The sequence below is a fragment of the Bombina bombina genome, chromosome 1, assembly GCF_027579735.1.
Source record: "Bombina bombina isolate aBomBom1 chromosome 1, aBomBom1.pri, whole genome shotgun sequence".
NCBI lineage: Eukaryota > Metazoa > Chordata > Amphibia > Anura > Bombinatoridae > Bombina > Bombina bombina.
In genome coordinates this window covers 516,414,702-516,432,894 of record NC_069499.1, presented here as the reverse complement: position 1 = coordinate 516,432,894, position 18,193 = coordinate 516,414,702, and the positions used below count along the sequence as shown (strand labels likewise).

Here is an 18,193-nt window from a genome sequence, read left to right as displayed (position 1 = left end):
AGTTTTGAGTTTCTTAAAGACACAGGGTCTGTGGACTCCAGGGGTGCTGTCTCTTCCAATAAACATCTTGGAGTTGAGAGCAATTTTTTATGCTTTAATAGCTTGGCCTCAACTAGCTTTGGTCTGATTTATCAGATTTCAGTCGGACAACATTACCTCGTGGCACCAGGGAGGAACTCGGAGTCTCACGATTGCCATCTGTCTGCCATCCACATACCATGGGTGGACAAGTGGGAGGTGGATTTTCTAAGCAGGCTGACTTTTCATCCCAGAGAGTGGGCTCTCCACACAGAAGTTTTCACAATGATAACTCTCAGGTGAGGGGTTCCGGAGTTGGATCAGATGGCGTCTCGTCCAAACGCTAAGCTTCCAAAGTACGTTTCAAGATCAAGAGATCCTCAAGCCTTTCTGGTAGATGCTCTAGCGGTTCCTTTGAGCTTCAACTTTGCATACCTGTTTCCTCTGTGTTGCTTCCACGAGTTATTGCTCGCATCAAACAGCAGAGAGCTTCTGTGATTCTAATAGCTCCTGCATGGCCTCTCAGGATCTTGTTTGCGGATCTGGTGACAATGTCATCTTTTCCGCCGTGGAGGTTACCTTTCAGGAAGGACCTTCTACTTCAGGGTCCCTTTCTTCATCCAAATCTCTGGTTTCTCTGAAGCTGACTGCTTGGAGATCGATCTAAGTTTGGCTAGGCGTGGCTTCTCTGAGAAAGACATAGATACTATGCTTCAGGCTCGTAAACCAGTTACTTGCAGAATTTACCATAGGGTATGGTGTAAATACCTTCACTGGTGTGATTCAAAAAGGTTTTTCTTGAAATAAAGTAAGTAAATAAAGTTCCTCGAATTTTGGCTTTTCTTCAGGAGGGCCTGGAGATGGATTTGCCAGTCAGTACTTTGAGGGTCAGATTTCTGCTCTGTCCTTCTGTATTAACGTCTGGCAGTTCTGCCAGAAGTTCAGTCTTTTGTTCAGGCCTTGGTCAGAATCAGTCCTGTGTTTAAATCTGTTACTCCTCCTTGGAGTCTTAACCTTGTTCTTAGAGTTTTGCAGCATGATGCATTCTGTTAGTATTAAATTACTATTTTGGAAGGTTTTGTTTCTGCTTGCTATTTCTTCTGCTTGCAGAGTTTCCGAACTTTTGGCTCTGCAGTGTGATTCCCTTTACCTAATTTTTCATGCTTAGAAGGCGGTCCTTCGTACTAAGCTATGGTTTCTCCCTAAGGTAGTGTCGGATCGCAATATTAATCAGGAAATTGTTGTTTCTTTTTCCCAGAAGTAACGTCTTAACGTGTTTGTTTTCTCCTGTAAGTGTAGGGGTCAGAAGGCCACTTCTACCTCTCTTTCTCTCGGGTTGAGAAGTGTTATCCGGTCAGCTTTTGAGACAGCTGGATAGCAGCCTCCTGAGAGAATTACGGTTAATTCCACTAGAACTGTTTCATCTTCATGGGCTTCATGAAGCTTCTGTGGAGCAAATCTGTAAGGTGGCCACTTGATCCTCTTTACATACTTTTCCCAAATTCTACACATTTGATACTTTTGCCTCAGCTGAGGCTTCTTTTGGGAGAAAGGTTCCTCAAGCGGTGGTTCCTTCAGTTTAGGTCCGTCTGTCTTGTTTTCCCTCCCTATTCATTCTGTGTCCTCTAGCTTGGGTATTGGTTCCCACTAGTAATTAGAATGTTTTGTGGACTCTCTATGCCATAGGAAAGAAAACCAAAATGTATGCTTACCTGATAAATAGATACACAAGAAATATAGAGATGGCACTATGTGAAATAGAGAACTTAAATCACTAAAATAGCTTAACTATTCTAATATCAATGTACATGCGTATTATAGAGCTCAAAGTGCTATAAGCAGCACTGCAAAAGGCCACAGAGTACAATATCATATAACCTAAAGAGTCTCATAAACAAAAATCACAAGATATAATAATGATATTGATATAAATCATGTGCTATTAGTCCCCAATATAGCAAATAAAAAAGAGAAATTGTAGAATACAGTTCTATTTTCTTCTTTAAATTGGTGTGTGTGTCCCTTTGGGTTTGCACTTACGTAAAATTCCCCCAACCATATGAGGTAAGGATGATTCAGTAACACTGGTAAGGATTAAGCCCTCTGGAGTGTGTAGCCACCGGTAGATAGAACTTTCTTTACTGTAAATATCACTTGTCTCTCTTGGTATTCTGGTAGATGGAAACTTTCAATCTCAATCACCATGCCATAAAGGAAAACCAAAAGAGATATATAGTGTAATACCATTTAATAATAACACATATATATACACAAGTAGACAAATTCAAACTCACATGTAAAAACCTCAACAAATAAGGTATGATAAAAGCACATAAATATTTCCCAATAACATCAGGCACAGCAACAGGAAAAAGTTTTACAGATCCCAGCAAAAGTTCATGTTCAAAGTACCAGAGTACACTGAGGGTAATCCTTCTTAACACAATACCTAAGAATTTATTTGTTAGTTTAGTAGACTCTTTTTCGAAGTCACTTAGCTTGGTACAGTTTCTTCTTACCCTCTCAAATTGTCCTACCGGAATACTTTTTATCCAGGAGGGATGGTGGCTGCTAGAGGCGTGTATATACCCATTACTATCGGTATCTTTAGTATGGAGCTTTGTCTTTACAACCCCTTCTTCGTGGAAGAAGGACCAAATCCAGAAATTCTATTTCTGTTTTACTGTGTTTCTCTGTAAATTTTAGGTTCATATCGTTATCATTTAAATATTGAAAGAAATCCTCTATTCTCATCTCCTTTCCAGATGAGGACTATGTCATCTATGAACCTAAACCAGGTTACTATATTCTCAATATATGGGTTGTTTAGCCAGATGCATTTATCTTTCCAGAAACCCATGTACAGGTTGGCATAGCTAGGGGCAAATTTTGTGCCCATAGCTGTTCCGCCAACCTGTACATAGAACTCCCCTTCAAACAAGAAGTAATTCTTCTCTAAGATAAAACCTATAGCTTCCAGGAGAAATAGTTGTTTTTTTCTCCGAGAGATTGGTTACATCTTTCAGCCAGTGACCCACAGCCTTTATGCCCAACCCATGTGGGATATTTGTGTAAAGGGCCGTGACATCTACAGTTGCCCAAATAAAATTGTCTTCCCATTTTATTTTGGTTATTTTAGTTATGGTGTCAGGGGTATCTTTCAAATAGGATTTTATTTTTGGTACTATGGGTTGAAGAAAATAGTCCACATACTCAGAGAGTGGAGAGGTAAGGGAGTCAATCCCAGCTATGATGGGTCTCCCCGGGGGGTTGGTAGCATCTTTGTGAACTTTGGGTAGATGATAAAAGAGAGCCGTTTTTGGCTCCCTTCTATTCAAAAATGCAAATTCATCCTCATTTATGATTCTTTCAAACTTGGCTGTATCTAACAAGTTAATATATTGTTTCTGAAAGACTGGGGTTGGATCCCTGGGGAGTTTTTTGTATGTTTTTCAATCCCCTAAAAGTCTTTTTGCCTTCTTTTACATAATCATCCCTATTCTGGATGACCACTCGCCCACCCTTATCAGCCTCCCAGATCACAATTTTCGTATCATTCGCTAATGTTGTTAGTTCTCTTTTTTCCTTTACACTTATCCTTCTTTATTTTATAGTTTTTACAATATTCATTTATTTCTTGGGTGACTAAATCCTCGAACACAGGGATGTAGTTCCCCTTTGAAGCTAAAGGATAAAAGTGGATGCTAATTTTAATGTTGTAAACTCTTTATATGAAACTAAGTCTTCACTCAGTTCATTTACAGGTATGCTACCCTCCAACCCCTCTAAAGTAATAAGGGTTTCCTGGTCTTCATCACTAAGTGTAACAATTTTATTGGTCTTTTCAGACTCTAATTTCTCCTTATTTATTTTCTCATAGTGCCGATCTAATGTTAGTTTTCGAACAAATTTTTGAAGATCAATATACAATGAGAAAGGGTTTGGTCCTCTCGTTGGAGCAAAAGAGAGACCTTTTCTGAACAGATTCATGGCATTTTCTGGAAATGTCTTATCAGTTAGGTTGAAGATTTTCACACTATTTAATATTCCCAGTCTGTGTTTGTTCTTTTTATTTTTTTGTATTTCTTGTCTCATACCAATTTTCCTGCTCTACAGCCCCTGGGTTTCTTTCTAGTCTCCTTTTTGTGCTGTGTCTCCTCCATTGTGGGGTTGTGTGTGGATGTTGGTACTGGTGTTGTACTTGTTTTGGCAATGGTGGGTTGTTTTCTCTGTTGCGTGACCCTAAAAAGGTCTGGTTGTTTTGGCCACTATTTCTATTTTTCTCAAAATGTTGTTGTCTTTTTTGTTTCTGGGCATTTACATGTCCCTGTATCCTAAGACCATTACCCACATGTTTAAAATGGTTCATTTGTTTGTTGGGGATTCTATTTGATGTGTTCCTAATTCTATTAGTGTTGCTATTTTTCCTACTATTGTCTATTTCCCCTGTTTTTACAGTTTTATTTTTGTTTTTTTCTAATGTAGGCTTTTTTTTCCTTAGAGTATTTCCCCATTCAGTGCCATCTTCCCTACAATCAGGGGAATATATATCGGTCCAATCCTGATAGGATCCTCCCTCTCTGGGGTTATAGTCCTCTTCACCACAGGCTTCCTGGAACACCTGATCCTCTAAATTGTCTATACCTCCATTGGCACTATCCATATTATCCTTATCCACATTATCTATCCCTGGCATAGGTCTTTTATTATCTTCATTACTCTGTATTTTGAGGTTATAATCTCTTAGAAATTTCATTCTTTTCTTATTTTCTATTTTGGATTCAAACACCTCTATTTTCTTTTTATTAGTTGTATCCAATTCTCTATAATACACATCACCTTTGAAGTTATTTAGTCTACTTCTAATGTCTTTAATCTGGGTGTTAAGGTTGAGTATTTGTTTTTGCCTATACCGAATAAGAATGTCTATTAGTTTAAATGAAATTTCTTCTAGGTTAGTGTCCCATTCAGTCAATAATTCCAGTACAGTGGGGTCCATAATAGCCACTTTTTCAAATTTCAGCCCTTTTGGCACAATTTTATATTTGACATAACGTTCCAAATTGGTGCAGTCATGCCAGTTTAAGAGTTGCTTTTTAGTCATTTTTTCTAGTTTTTCAAATAGGTGCTTGGGATTAGTAATGGATAAATTTTCATTAACAATAAAGTTTTCCCCATCTATTGAAAGCTTTCTTTCCTTATTAATAAGATCAAAGTAGGCCCCATATTCATATTCTGTTGAATCAATCATATTTTGTTGCAAGTGTACCATATCTAATAGACTACTTATTTGTAGAACAATGGAATAGTATATTTAGATGTTTTTATAGTCAATTATTATATTGGTACTATAAAAGTTTAGTATAGAAACCCCTTCCCCAGGAATGCTGCTACAGGTTAAGGGAGAAAAAAACACTGATATGTAAGACAGAAAGCTATTGGGTATACACCCTTTAGCTCACCCTATAATACTACTGAGGTAGAGATGGGGTACTTAAATATTTATTAAGCACCTCTAAGTATCAATAGACTCTCTTATTCTTATAGACTGCCAATCTCTTAAGGTAGAAGGGATCCCAAATTCCCTCCAAGAATTAAATAGATACACAAGAAATATAGAGATGGCGCTATGTGAAATAGAGAACTTAAATCACTAAAATAGCTTAACTATGCTAATATCAATGTACATGTGTATTATAGAGCTCAAAGTGCTATATGCAGCACAGCAAAAGGCCACAGAGTACAATATCATATAACCTAAAGAGTCTCATAAACAAAAATCACAAGATATAATAATGATATTGATGAAAATCATGTGCTATTAGTCCCCAATATAGCAAATGATAAAGAGAAATAGTAGAATACAGTTCTATTTTCTTCTTTAAATTGGTGTGTGTCCCCCTTTGGGTTTGCACTTATGTAAAATTCCCCCAATCATATGAGGTAAGGATGATTCGGTAACACTGGTAAGGATTAAGCACTCTGGAGTGTGTAGCCACCGGTAGATAGAACTTTGCTGTAAATATCACTTGTCTCTCTTGGTATTCTGGTAGATGGAAACTTTCGATCTCAATCACCATGCCATAAAGGAAAACCAAAAGAGATATATAGTGTAATACCATTTAATATAAACACATATATATACACAAGTAGACAAATTCAAACTCGCATGTAAAAACCTCAACAAATGAGGTATGATAAAAGCACATAAATATTCAGGCACAGCAACAGGAAAAAGTTTTACAGATCCCAGCAAAAGTTCATGTTCAAAGTACCAGAGTACACTGAGGGTAATCCTTCTTAACACAATACCTAAGAATTTATTTGTTAGTTTAGTATACTCTTTTTCGAAGTCACTTGGTGCAGTTTCTTCTTACCCTTTCAAATTGTCCTACCGGAATATTTTTTTATCCAGGAAGGATGGTGGCTGCTAGAGGCGTGTATATACCCATTACTATCGGTATCTTTAGTGTGGAGCTTTGTCTTTACAACCCCTTCTTCGTGGAACAGGACCAAATCCAGAAATTCTATTTCTGTTTTACTGTGTTTCTCTGTAAATTTTAGGTTCATATCGTTATCATTTAAATATTGAAATAAATCCTCTAATCTATTCTCATCTCCTTTCCAGATGAGGACTATGTCATCTATGAACCTAAACCAGGTTACTATATTCTCAATATATGGGTTGTTTAGCCAGATGCATTTATCTTCCCAGAAGCCCATGTACAGGTTGGCGTAGCTAGGGGCAAATTTTGTGCCCATAGCTGTTCTGCCAACCTGTACATAGAACTCCCCTTCAAACAAGAAGTAATTCTCTAAGATAAAACCTATAGCTTCCAGGAGAAATAGTTGTTTTTTCTCCGAGAGATTGGTTACATCTTTCAGCCAGTGACCCACAGCCTTTATGCCCAACCCATGTGGGATATTTGTGTAAAGGGCCGTGACATCCACAGTTGCACAAATAAAATTGTCTTCCCATTTTATTTTGGTTATTTTAGTTATGGTGTCAGGGGTATCTTTCAAATAGGATTTTGCTGGGATCTGTAAAACTTTTTCCTGTTGCTGTGCCTGATGTTATTGGGAAATATTTATGTGCTTTTATCAAACCCTAATTTGTTGAGCTTCTTACATGTGAGTTTGAATTTGTCTACTTGTGAAGGGCCCTTTTAGAAGGGCTTAATCCTTACCAGTGTTATAAATATATATATATATATATATATATATATATATATATATATATATATATTTATACAACAAACAGAGAAAGTCCAGCACTCGCTTACAAGCTCTCAGCTAAGATTAATAGCAAAACTGGAAGAGTTAGTTACCGCATCTAGCCAAATGAGACAAGCCCAAGTACCACGTTAAGGTCTCTTTCAAAACCTGGGTCCCTAATACAGCCACACAATTGCAAGCTCTCAATCAAACAAACTGAGATCAAGTCAGGGTGCACAGACTTATGTAATCACCCTAGACATATACAAAACACCGAAGGGGACTGCACTCTCAGACTTGACAGGGTACACATCCCATGACCCTGCAACATGCTCAGCCCTGGGTGCTAATAGCACTCTCAGGAAGCTGTGCTGTCTCCAGAGTCACAGGCAGCTAACCCCAGACAAAACTGGGTACAAGGCCCATAGGGAAAATTACAAAATAAATTAATACAACACACAGAGAAAGTCCAGCACTCACTTACAAGCTCTCAGCTAAGATTAAAAGCAAAAGTGGAAGAGTTAGTTACCGCATGGGCCTTGCACCCAGACTTGTCTGGGGTTAACTGCCTGTGACTCTGGAGACAGCACAGCTTCCTGAGAGTGCTATAGCACCCAGAGCTGAGCATGTTGCAGGGTCATAAGATGTGTACCCAGTCCAGTCTGAGAGTGCAGTTACCTTTCGTGTTTTGTATATGTCTAGGGTGATTACATGAGTCTCTGAACCCTGACTTGTTCCCAGTTTGTTTGATTGAAAGCTGGCATTTGTATGGCTGTATTAGGAAACCCAGGTTTTGGAAGAGACCTTGACGTGGTACCTGGGCTTGTCCCATTTGGCCAGATGCGGTAACCAACGCTTCCAGTTTTGCTTTTAATCTTTACAGATGTAGTAAGAAGAACTTACTAGCTAAAGAATACACGTCTTAGCACACTAGGCTGTTTGTGTGTAATTTCTACAAGGTATGATACACCTCTAATTAATGAGTGAAATTAGTACTAGTGAAAAAATTTTTTTTTAACTTTTATTAACTTTATTAAAATAGGATTGAAATTAAAACCACACTTAAGTTGACTTCAGTAGTTGAAATGTCTATCTCATAAGGATAATGTGTATTTCTATTCCTGCCGTTCTTAGCTTGTATAGTTACAAATTATATTGAGGTTTGTGATACTTGGTGTATCTCTAGGTTACTCTAATCAAAATACAGAATCAACCTCTTAATGCTCTTCTAATGTGGCTGGTAAAGAGCTGTGATAATAGTGGGTTATCTATCTTGCTGTGTTAATTCCCAGTTTATTGTGACCCAGTTTCTAGTTATACTGACACAATAGAAATATCGTATAGGATCACATAAGTGAATAATCTTAGAGATTTAGATTAGTTCTTCTCACAGAGTTAGAGATTAATTCAAATGGTAATTGTTAGAGTACAAGTGTTACTCTCTTCTACAGTGTGCATATCAACTCTAAGTTTCCAATGCTGTAGTGGCAATGGTTATAGACTTGACTATAATTGTGTCATAATTTCACACAATTTGTGAGAAAACTCATATATTGAAAGTATTAAAGAATACTTTCTAAGTATCTTGGCAACAATTAATCTCTGAAGATTGTATCTATATAGTTATTGTCCAAACTTTAACCAATTTATAGAAAATAATAATGTGGTTAGGAGCTTTAATAAAAATTGTTGTACTATAAGATCAGAGTTATGTTGTAAATACTCAGCTACTTATAATATAAGTGTCGGCTTTATACAACTCCTATACCTTCTTATTGGTAATATACATGGTCAAACGAAATTGCTCCTTAGACTCTGATTACCAAGCAAGAGCTAAAGAATTGACTTCAAGACTCTTAGCTAGGGGTTACAGTAAAAGGTCGATAAAAAAGGCAGAACATCATTGCAGATCAACTGCCAGAAAAGAACTACTTCGGAAAAAGGCCAAAACACAGCAAGATGAAATACGATTCATTTCTACCTTCAACCCCAAAAGCACACAAGTATTAAAAATACTTCAGAATAACTGGCACATTTTGAAATCAGACCCAATTCTATCTCAAGTACTAGGAGACAAAGTACAAACAGGCTATAGCAGAACAAGGAATCTCAAAGATCTGATTAGCCCAAGTAATCTGGGGGGTAAAAGAACTGTTGGAGCAACATCCAAAGGGTCACACAAATGTGGGACATGTAGTACTTGTAGCTATATGATAAAAAAACATGACATCCATGATCGGTTTAATAAAATCCATAAAATTCAGGAATATATTAATTGTCACACAGAAGGTGTCATTTATGCACTAACCTGCAAATGCAATTTAACATATGTAGGTATGACAACAAGGAAGATCTGTATAAGGTAACATTTGACAATAACAATGGGAATTTGAGGAAGTGACATTGAAACACGACTTCTACAAGCAGAGAGTTGATGGATCTTTCTATTAAATACAGTACAGCCTTTTGGCCTCAATGAACATAATAATTTTTCTGCTTTTCTCTAAGAAACATAATTAGACCATCAAAATATGAGGGTGGATCAATTCAGCAGGTCTAAAATCTAACAGTTACATCTAACAGTTGTCATCACCCTACAAGAGAAAGTAGTGATGTCAACTCAACAAAACTCCATCATCTGTCATGATTAATAACATATGATAGATTAATTCACATATACCACACTTTTATCACTTTTGCACACAATTTTTGAATGACTCTGTATCACTGCCAATTTTAACTAAATTTGTAATTAATTCTATCATCACGCTCAACAGTATTGACTCTGTATTTGAAAAGTCTGATCAATGTATTTTCAACATCACTCACGCCCTATAGCAAGTAAGCATTCACATCAAAGAAATTATATTAGACACTTACGTTCGATGTACTATTAACAATAATGTGCATTGTTTGATTTCACTTTGAATATTCACCAGAGATTCATATACTCTGTCACTTTAAAAATAACAAACAAATTTTCATTTTGAACACATCATTTTTACATCACTGGAAAACACTAAATTAAAATATGAAAAATTAAGGAGTAAGTGTTTATTAATGTAAAATCAAGTTACAGAGCTGACATGGTTAGCTTGAGACACTACTATCAAAAGTAGGATGTTAAACTTATAACTGCAAAAAAACACTGGGGGCGCGATCCGATATAGATCGCAGTTTGCGGCGCAAGCAAGGGAACCCACGTCGCCCGCAGTTTCAGCTCGCAACTCGAGCCATCCAATATGCGGCGCCGTCACTTGCTAAAGTGGCGCAAGTCTCACAAACCAGCGATGTCCAGAAATCTGAGTAAGTACAGATTTTTGGAGTCGCCAGTGAATTGCGCCACGTTAGAAACTGCCGGCGCCTATAAAACCTGACTAAAGTCTAAATCACCCGCACTGTCTAACACGCCTCCCTAACATAGCCCGACACGTCTAACCCTCTATCCGCTATCCCCCCTCACTATCCTAACAATAAAAAAGCTATTAACCCCTAAACCGCCGCTCCCGTACCCCGCCGCAACCTAATAAAGTTATTAACCCCTAAACCGTCGCTCCCGTACCCCGCCGCCATCTATATTATATCTATAACCCCCTAAAGTGAGCCCCTAACACCGCCGCCATCTATATTAAAATTATTAACCCCTAATGTAAGCCCCTAACACCGCCGCCATCTCTATTAAAATGATTAACCCCTAATTTAATCTACCTACCCCGCCGCCAGCTATATTATCTATATTAACCCTAAGTATATTATAGTTAATATAGGTATTACATTATATATATTAACTATATTAACCCTAATTATATTAGGGTTAATATAGTTAATATAGTTACTATAGTATTTATATTAACTATATTAACTCTATCTAACCCTAACACCCCTAACTAAATTTATATTAAATTAATCTAATTCATTTATAAACTAAAATATTCCTATTTAAATCTAAATACTTACCTATAAAATAAACCCTAAGATAGCTACAATGTAATTAATAATTACATTGTAGCTATGTTAGGGTTAATATTTATTTTACAGGTAAATTGTTAATTATTTTAACTAGGTATAATAGCTATCAAATAGTTATTAACTATTTAATAGCTACCTAGTTAAAATAATTACCCAATTACCTGTAAAATAAATCCTAACCTAAGTTACAAATACACCTACACTATCAATAAATTAAAGAAACTACAAACATCTATCTAAAAATACAATTAAATTAACTAAACTAAATTACAAAAAAAAAACAAACTAAATTACAAAAAATAAAAAAAAAATTACAAGATTTTTAAGCTAATTACACCTATTCTAAGCCCCTAATAAAATAATAAACCCCCAAAATAAAAAAAATTCCCTGCCCTATTCTAAATTAAAAAAAGTTCAAAGCTCTTTACCTTACCAGCCCTTAAAAGGGCCTTTTGTGGGGCATGCCCCAAAGAATTCAGCTCTTTTGCATACAAATACAATACCCCCCCCATTACAACCCACCACCCACATACCCCTATTCTAAAACCACCCAAACCCCCCTTAAAAAAGCCTAACACTACCCCCCTGAAGATCTCCCTACCTTGTCTTCACCACACCGGGACGAACTCCTGATCCGATCCGGGCGATGTCTTCCTCCAAGCGGCAAAGAAGAATTCTTCCTCCGGCGATGTCTTCCTCCAATCGGCAAAGAAGAATTCTTCCTCCGGGGACGTCTTCCTCCAAGCGGCAGCAAAGTCTTCATTCTTCCGGCGGCATCTTCAATCTTCTTTCTTCGCTCCGCCACCGCGGAGCATCCATCCCGGCCGACGACTGAACGACGAATGAGGTACCTTTAAATGACGTCATCCAAGATGGCGTCCGCCGAATTCCGATTGGCTGATAGGATTCTATCAGCCAATCGGAATTAAGTTCGAAAAATCTGATTGGCTGATTGAATCAGCCAATCAGATTCAAGTTCAATCCCATTGGCTGATCCAATCAGCCAATCAGATTGAGCTTGCATTCTATTGGCTGTTCCGATCAGCCAATAGAATGCGAGCTCAATCTGATTGGCTGATTGGATCAGCCAATCGGATTGAACTTGAATCTGATTGGCTGATTCAATCAGCCAATCAGATTTTTCGAACTTAATTCCGATTGGCTGATAGAATCCTATCAGCCAATCGGAATTCGGCGGACGCCATCTTGGATGACGTCATTTAAAGGTACCTCATTCGTCGTTCAGTCGTCGGCCGGGATGGATGCTCCGCCACCGGTGGCGGAGCGAAGAAAGAAGATTGAAGATGCCGCCGGAAGAATGAAGACTTTGCTGCCGCTTGGAGGAAGACGTCCCCGGAGGAAGAATTCTTCTTTGCCGCTTGGAGGAAGACATCGCCAGAGGAAGAATTCTTCTTTGCCGCTTGGAGGAAGACATTCTTTGGGGCATGCCCCACAAAAGGCCCTTTTAAGGGCTGGTAAGGTAAAGAGCTTTGAACTTTTTTTAATTTAGAATAGGGCAGGGAATTTTTTTTATTTTGGGGGTTTATTATTTTATTAGGGGGCTTAGTGTTTGTTTTTTTTTGTAATTTAGTTTAGTTAATTTAATTGTATTTTTAGATAGATGTTTGTAGTTTCTTTAATTTATTGATAGTGTAGGTGTATTTGTAACTTAGGTTAGGATTTATTTTACAGGTAATTGGGTAATTATTTTAACTAGGTATATATTAAATAGTTAATAACTATTTAATAGCTATTATACCTAGTTAAAATAATTAACAATTTACCTGTAAAATAAATATTAACCCTAACATAGCTACAATGTAATTATTAATTATATTGTAGCTATCTTAGGGTTTATTTTATAGGTAAGTATTTAGATTTAAATAGGAATATTTTAGTTTATAAATGAATTAGATTAATTTAATATAAATTTAGTTAGGGGTGTTAGGGTTAGATAGAGTTAATATAGTTAATATAAATACTATAGTAACTATATTAACCCTAATATAATTAGGGTTAATATAGTTAATATATATATATAATGTAATACCTATATTAACTATAATATACTTAGGGTTAATATAGATAATATAGCTGGCGGCGGGGTAGGTAGATTAAATTAGGGGTTAATCATTTTAATAGAGATGGCGGCGGTGTAAGGGGCTTACATTAGGGGTTAATAATATTAATATAGCTGGCGGCGGTATAGGGGGATTAGATTAGGGGTTAATAATTTTTATATAGGTGGCGGCGGTGTAAGGGGTCAGATTAGGGGATAGATAAGGTAGATGGCGGCGGTTTTAGGGGCTCACGGTGGGGGCTTAGTTTATGTAGATGGCGGCGGGGTCCGGGAGCGGCGGTTTAGGGGTTAATAACTTTATTAGGGATTTCGGGGGGGGGGGGGATCGCGGTTGACAGGTAGATAGACATTGCGCATGCGTTAGGTGTTAGGTTTATTTTAGAAGATCGCGGTTGACAGGGAGATAGACATTGCGCATGCGTTAAGTGTTAGGTTTATTTTAGCAGCCAGTTTAGGGAGTTACGGGGCTCCAATAGTCAGCGTAAGGCTTCTTACGGCTGCTTTTTGTGGCGAGGTGAAAATTAAGTAAGTTTTCTCCATTTTCGCCACGTAAGTCCTTACGCTGCATATTGGATACCAAACTGCGCTGGTTTGGTATACCTGCCTATAGCCCAAAAAACTACGGGCGACGGCAGAAATATACACGCGTAACTTCTAGGTTATGCCGTATATAGGATACCAAACCAGCTTAAATCTTGGCGTCGCCGGCTTTTGTGGGCGACGATTTTTATCGGATGGACCCCTGGGACTATGCATATAAAACTGTGCACACCAAGAGTATAGAAACACTCTACAGTTAAGACAAACTGATGTCAAAATCTCATACGAATAACAAAACTCAAGGATACTATACACAGCACACTGAGACAACATTATAGAGGTGTTAACGTTAGTATATATGATTACTACGTTATGTACCTAAAAGAACGGGGAGGACCAGTTATTAGTTTTTTCTCAGGTAGTAGTACTACATATTCAACAATTTAACGCCATGGTTACAACACCTAGACCTCTGCAGTCTAAATAAGAAGAGCCAACACCATACTCAATGAAACGATTCAAGTAACAAACATGAAATAAATGAGGTTATGTCATTTATCAGTAACGAAGATATGAAAAAGATATCTGCATTTTTTATTAATCCAATCCTGAATTAGAATACCAGACAACTATAATGAATGATAACACCATTACACAGTTTATCAATTGGGGGATTATCTGATTCATATCTTTGAAAGGATAGAAACTCCCTATGGAGGCGTAGTCAAATTTTAGACCCAATCAACTGTTTCAATCATGAGTGATGTCACTAGTGGGCGTTAATCAGCACGCCATAAAAAGCTGAAATTCCCACTGCGCGACGTCCTTTGAAAAAGCCGGTTCACGTCGAAACATGTCAGGAGAGTTAGGGAAATGGTGAGGAGTCCTAGGAGCTCCTGTGTTTTTACTGTAGTCTATAATATATTTATTGTGCGTTGTTCTATTCGAGCCTCCTCTGTGCCTGAGGCATGCAGGTTGTCAGTTAGCCACTGGCAAAAATACGATCAATGTGGAGTGCTAGAGAGGGCTGTATACATCGCTCCCTTACTCTCAAAGTGCATGCTGGTATAGTAACGGATTAGCACAAAATTAACAGTAACAGGCACAACAGCCAAACTCTGTTACAGTTACAGTCAGTTATGCTGTGCACCGGTGCTACGAAAGCATGTAATTAATGATAAGAGTATAAACAGTAAGACGAGTTGCAACAAATACGGCTGTAGATCACATGTTACAATACAGAATAATAAGAAGTAAACATTGTGGCCAAATTTTTAGTCGCAACTTAATATGAAATTTACTTGTACTCCTTTAGATCATTAATACACTTGTACCTGACAGATCACAATAAGCAGTATTGACATTGCGAAGCGATTTTGAGCCAGCCAATGAACATCCCAGTGAATAACTAAATGTAATCTAACATACTATTGCACAGAGATTTGGGTGATTTCAAGTGCTAAAACGAAGTCAATGCAACTACACGCTCTGATATTTAGAATTGTCTTTTTTACTTGTTATTTGACCATGTATATTACCAATAAGAAGGTATAGGAGTTGTATAAAGCCGACACTTATATTATATGTAGCTGAGTATTTACAACATAACTCTGATCTTATAGTACAACCATTTTTTATTAAAGCTCCTAACCACATTATTATTTTCTATAAATTGGTTAAAGTTTGGACAATAACTATATAGATACAATCTTCAGAGATTAATTGTTGCCAAGATACTTAGGAAGTATTCTTTAATACTTTCAATATGAGTTTTCTCACAAATTGTGTGAAATTATGACACAATTATAGTCAAGTGTATAACCATTGCCACTACAGCATTGGAAACTTAGAGTTGATTTGCACACTGTAGAAGAGAGTAACACTTGTACTCTAACAATTACTATTTGAATTAATCTCTAACTCTGTGAGAAGAACTAATCTAAATCTCTAAGATTATTCACCTATGTGATCCTCTACGATATTTCTATTGTGTCAGTATAACTAGAAACAGGGTCATAATAAACTGGGAATTAACACACCAAGGTAGATAACCCACTATTATCACAGCTCTTTACCAGCCACATTAGAAGAGCATTAAGAGGTTGATTCTGTATTTTGATTAGAGTAACCTAGAGATTCACCAAGTATCAGGTGAACAAGGAGGCCATGTCATTAGATTTTCTTCTTGTATACCCTTTCTTGCCAGCCACGCTGTGGAGTACTTGGACGCGTGTGATGGAGCATTGTCCTGCATGAAAATCATGTTTTTCTTGAAGGATGCATACTTCTTCCTGTACCACTGCTTGAAGAAGGTGTCTTCCAGAAACTGGCAGTAGGACTGGGAGTTGAGCTTGACTCCATCCTCAACCCGAAAAGGCCTCACAAGCTCATCTTTGATGATACCAGCCCAAACCAGTACTCCACCTCCACCTTGCTGGCGTCTGAGTCGGACTGGAGCTCTCTGCCCTTTACCAATCCAGCCACGGGCCCATCCATCTGGCCCATCAAGACTCACTCTCATTTCATCAGTCCATAAAACCTTAGAAAAATCAGTCTTGAGATATTTCTTGGCCCAGTCTTGACGTTTTCAGCTTGTGTGTCTTGTTCAGTGGTGGTCGTCTTTCAGCCTTTCTTACCTTGGCCATGTCTCTGAGTATTGCACACCTTGTGCTTTTGGGCACTCCAGTGATGTTGCAGCTCTGAAATATGGCCAAACCGGTGGCAAGTGGCATCTTGGCAGCTGCACGCTTGACTTTTCTCAGTTCATGGGCAGTTATTTTGCGCCTTGGTTTTTCCACACGCTTCTTGCGACCCTGTTGACTATTTTGAATGAAACGCTTGATTGTTCGATGATCACGCTTCAGAAGCTTTGCAATTTTAAGAGTGCTGCATCCCTCTGCAAGATATCTCACTATTTTTGACTTTTCTGAGCCTGTCAAGTCCTTCTTTTGACCCATTTTGCCAAAGGAAAGGAAGTTGCCTAATAATTATGCACACCTGATATAGGGTGTTGATGTCATTAGACCACACCCCTTCTCATTACAGAGATGCACATCACCTAATATGCTTAATTGGTAGTAGGCTTTCGAGCCTATACAGCTTAGAGTAAGACAACATGCATAAAGAGGATGATGTGGTCAAAATACTCATTTGCCTAATAATTCTGCACTCCCTGTATAATTTGCATGTATACAAGCTAAGAACGGCAGGAATAGAAATACACATTATCCTTCTGAGATAGACATTTCAACTACTGAAGTCAACTTAAGTGTGGTTTTAATTTCAATCCTATAAAGTTAATAAAAGTTAAATTTTATTTTTTTCACTAGTACTAATTTCACTCATTAATTAGAGGTGTATTATACCTTGTAGAAATTACACACAAACAGCCTAGTGTGCTAAGACGTGTATTCTTTAACTAGTAAGTTCTTCTTACTACATCTGTAATTACTGTTGTTCTCAAATACACTAGCACCAAAACCCAGAATATAGGAGATAATTCACTATATTCTTAATCAGGGGTAAATCTTAGGCAGTCCTGATACTTTAAGTAGTGCCATTTGTCATTTTGTAAAAATTGCTTTTAATCTTAGCTGAGAGCTTGTAAGCGAGTGCTGAACTTTCTATGTGTGTTGTATTAATTTGTTTTGTAATTTTCCCTATGGGCCTTGCATCCAGGCTTGTCTGGGGTTAACTGCCTGTGACTCTGGAGACAGCACAGCTTCCTGAGAGTGCTATTAGCACCGAATGTGGAGCATGTTGCAGGGTCATGGATGTGTACCCAGTCCAGTCTGAGAGTGCAGTCCCCTCTCCGTGTTTGTATATTTATAAATATGTTTTTATAGATATTGCAGATATATATATATATATATATATATATATATATATATATATATATATATATACATATTTATGTCTATAAGTGCATTGGAGCCCTTTTTTGCAGTTAGGTAGATGAAAACATGAAAAATATTTTTTATGCAATATTCATATTTAATAAAGGGTTTAGCTATGCATTTACTGTAAACATTTCAGATTCCAATGTTCTGCACATAGCAGAATATGTTCTATTACTAAATTGATATTTCTATATATATCTGTACCTATATATAATTATGTATATAAGTATAGATATATATTGTACAAAAACCCCATCAGATATATGTAGAAATATGTATTTATGAATAAACATAACATATTCTGCTATGTGAAGAACACTGGAATGTGAAATATTCATATTTTCATGTTGTGTTAGCATACATAAGAGTATGCAGTAGGGTTTGCACAAGAGCGAGGTGTTTTTTTTCTCTCCATTAACTTCTATGGGGGAATAGGTGAACGCGCACATGATATTCTAACTTCAGCTTTTTG

General features: G+C 37.3%; 1 protein-coding gene across 1 annotated transcript in view; it reads left to right on the top strand.

Moving 5' to 3' along the window:
* The window catches only part of HIBCH (3-hydroxyisobutyryl-CoA hydrolase), a gene marked incomplete in the record, with an annotated part of 371,527 nt that overhangs the window by 130,758 nt on the left and 222,576 nt on the right, over positions 1-18,193 (top strand).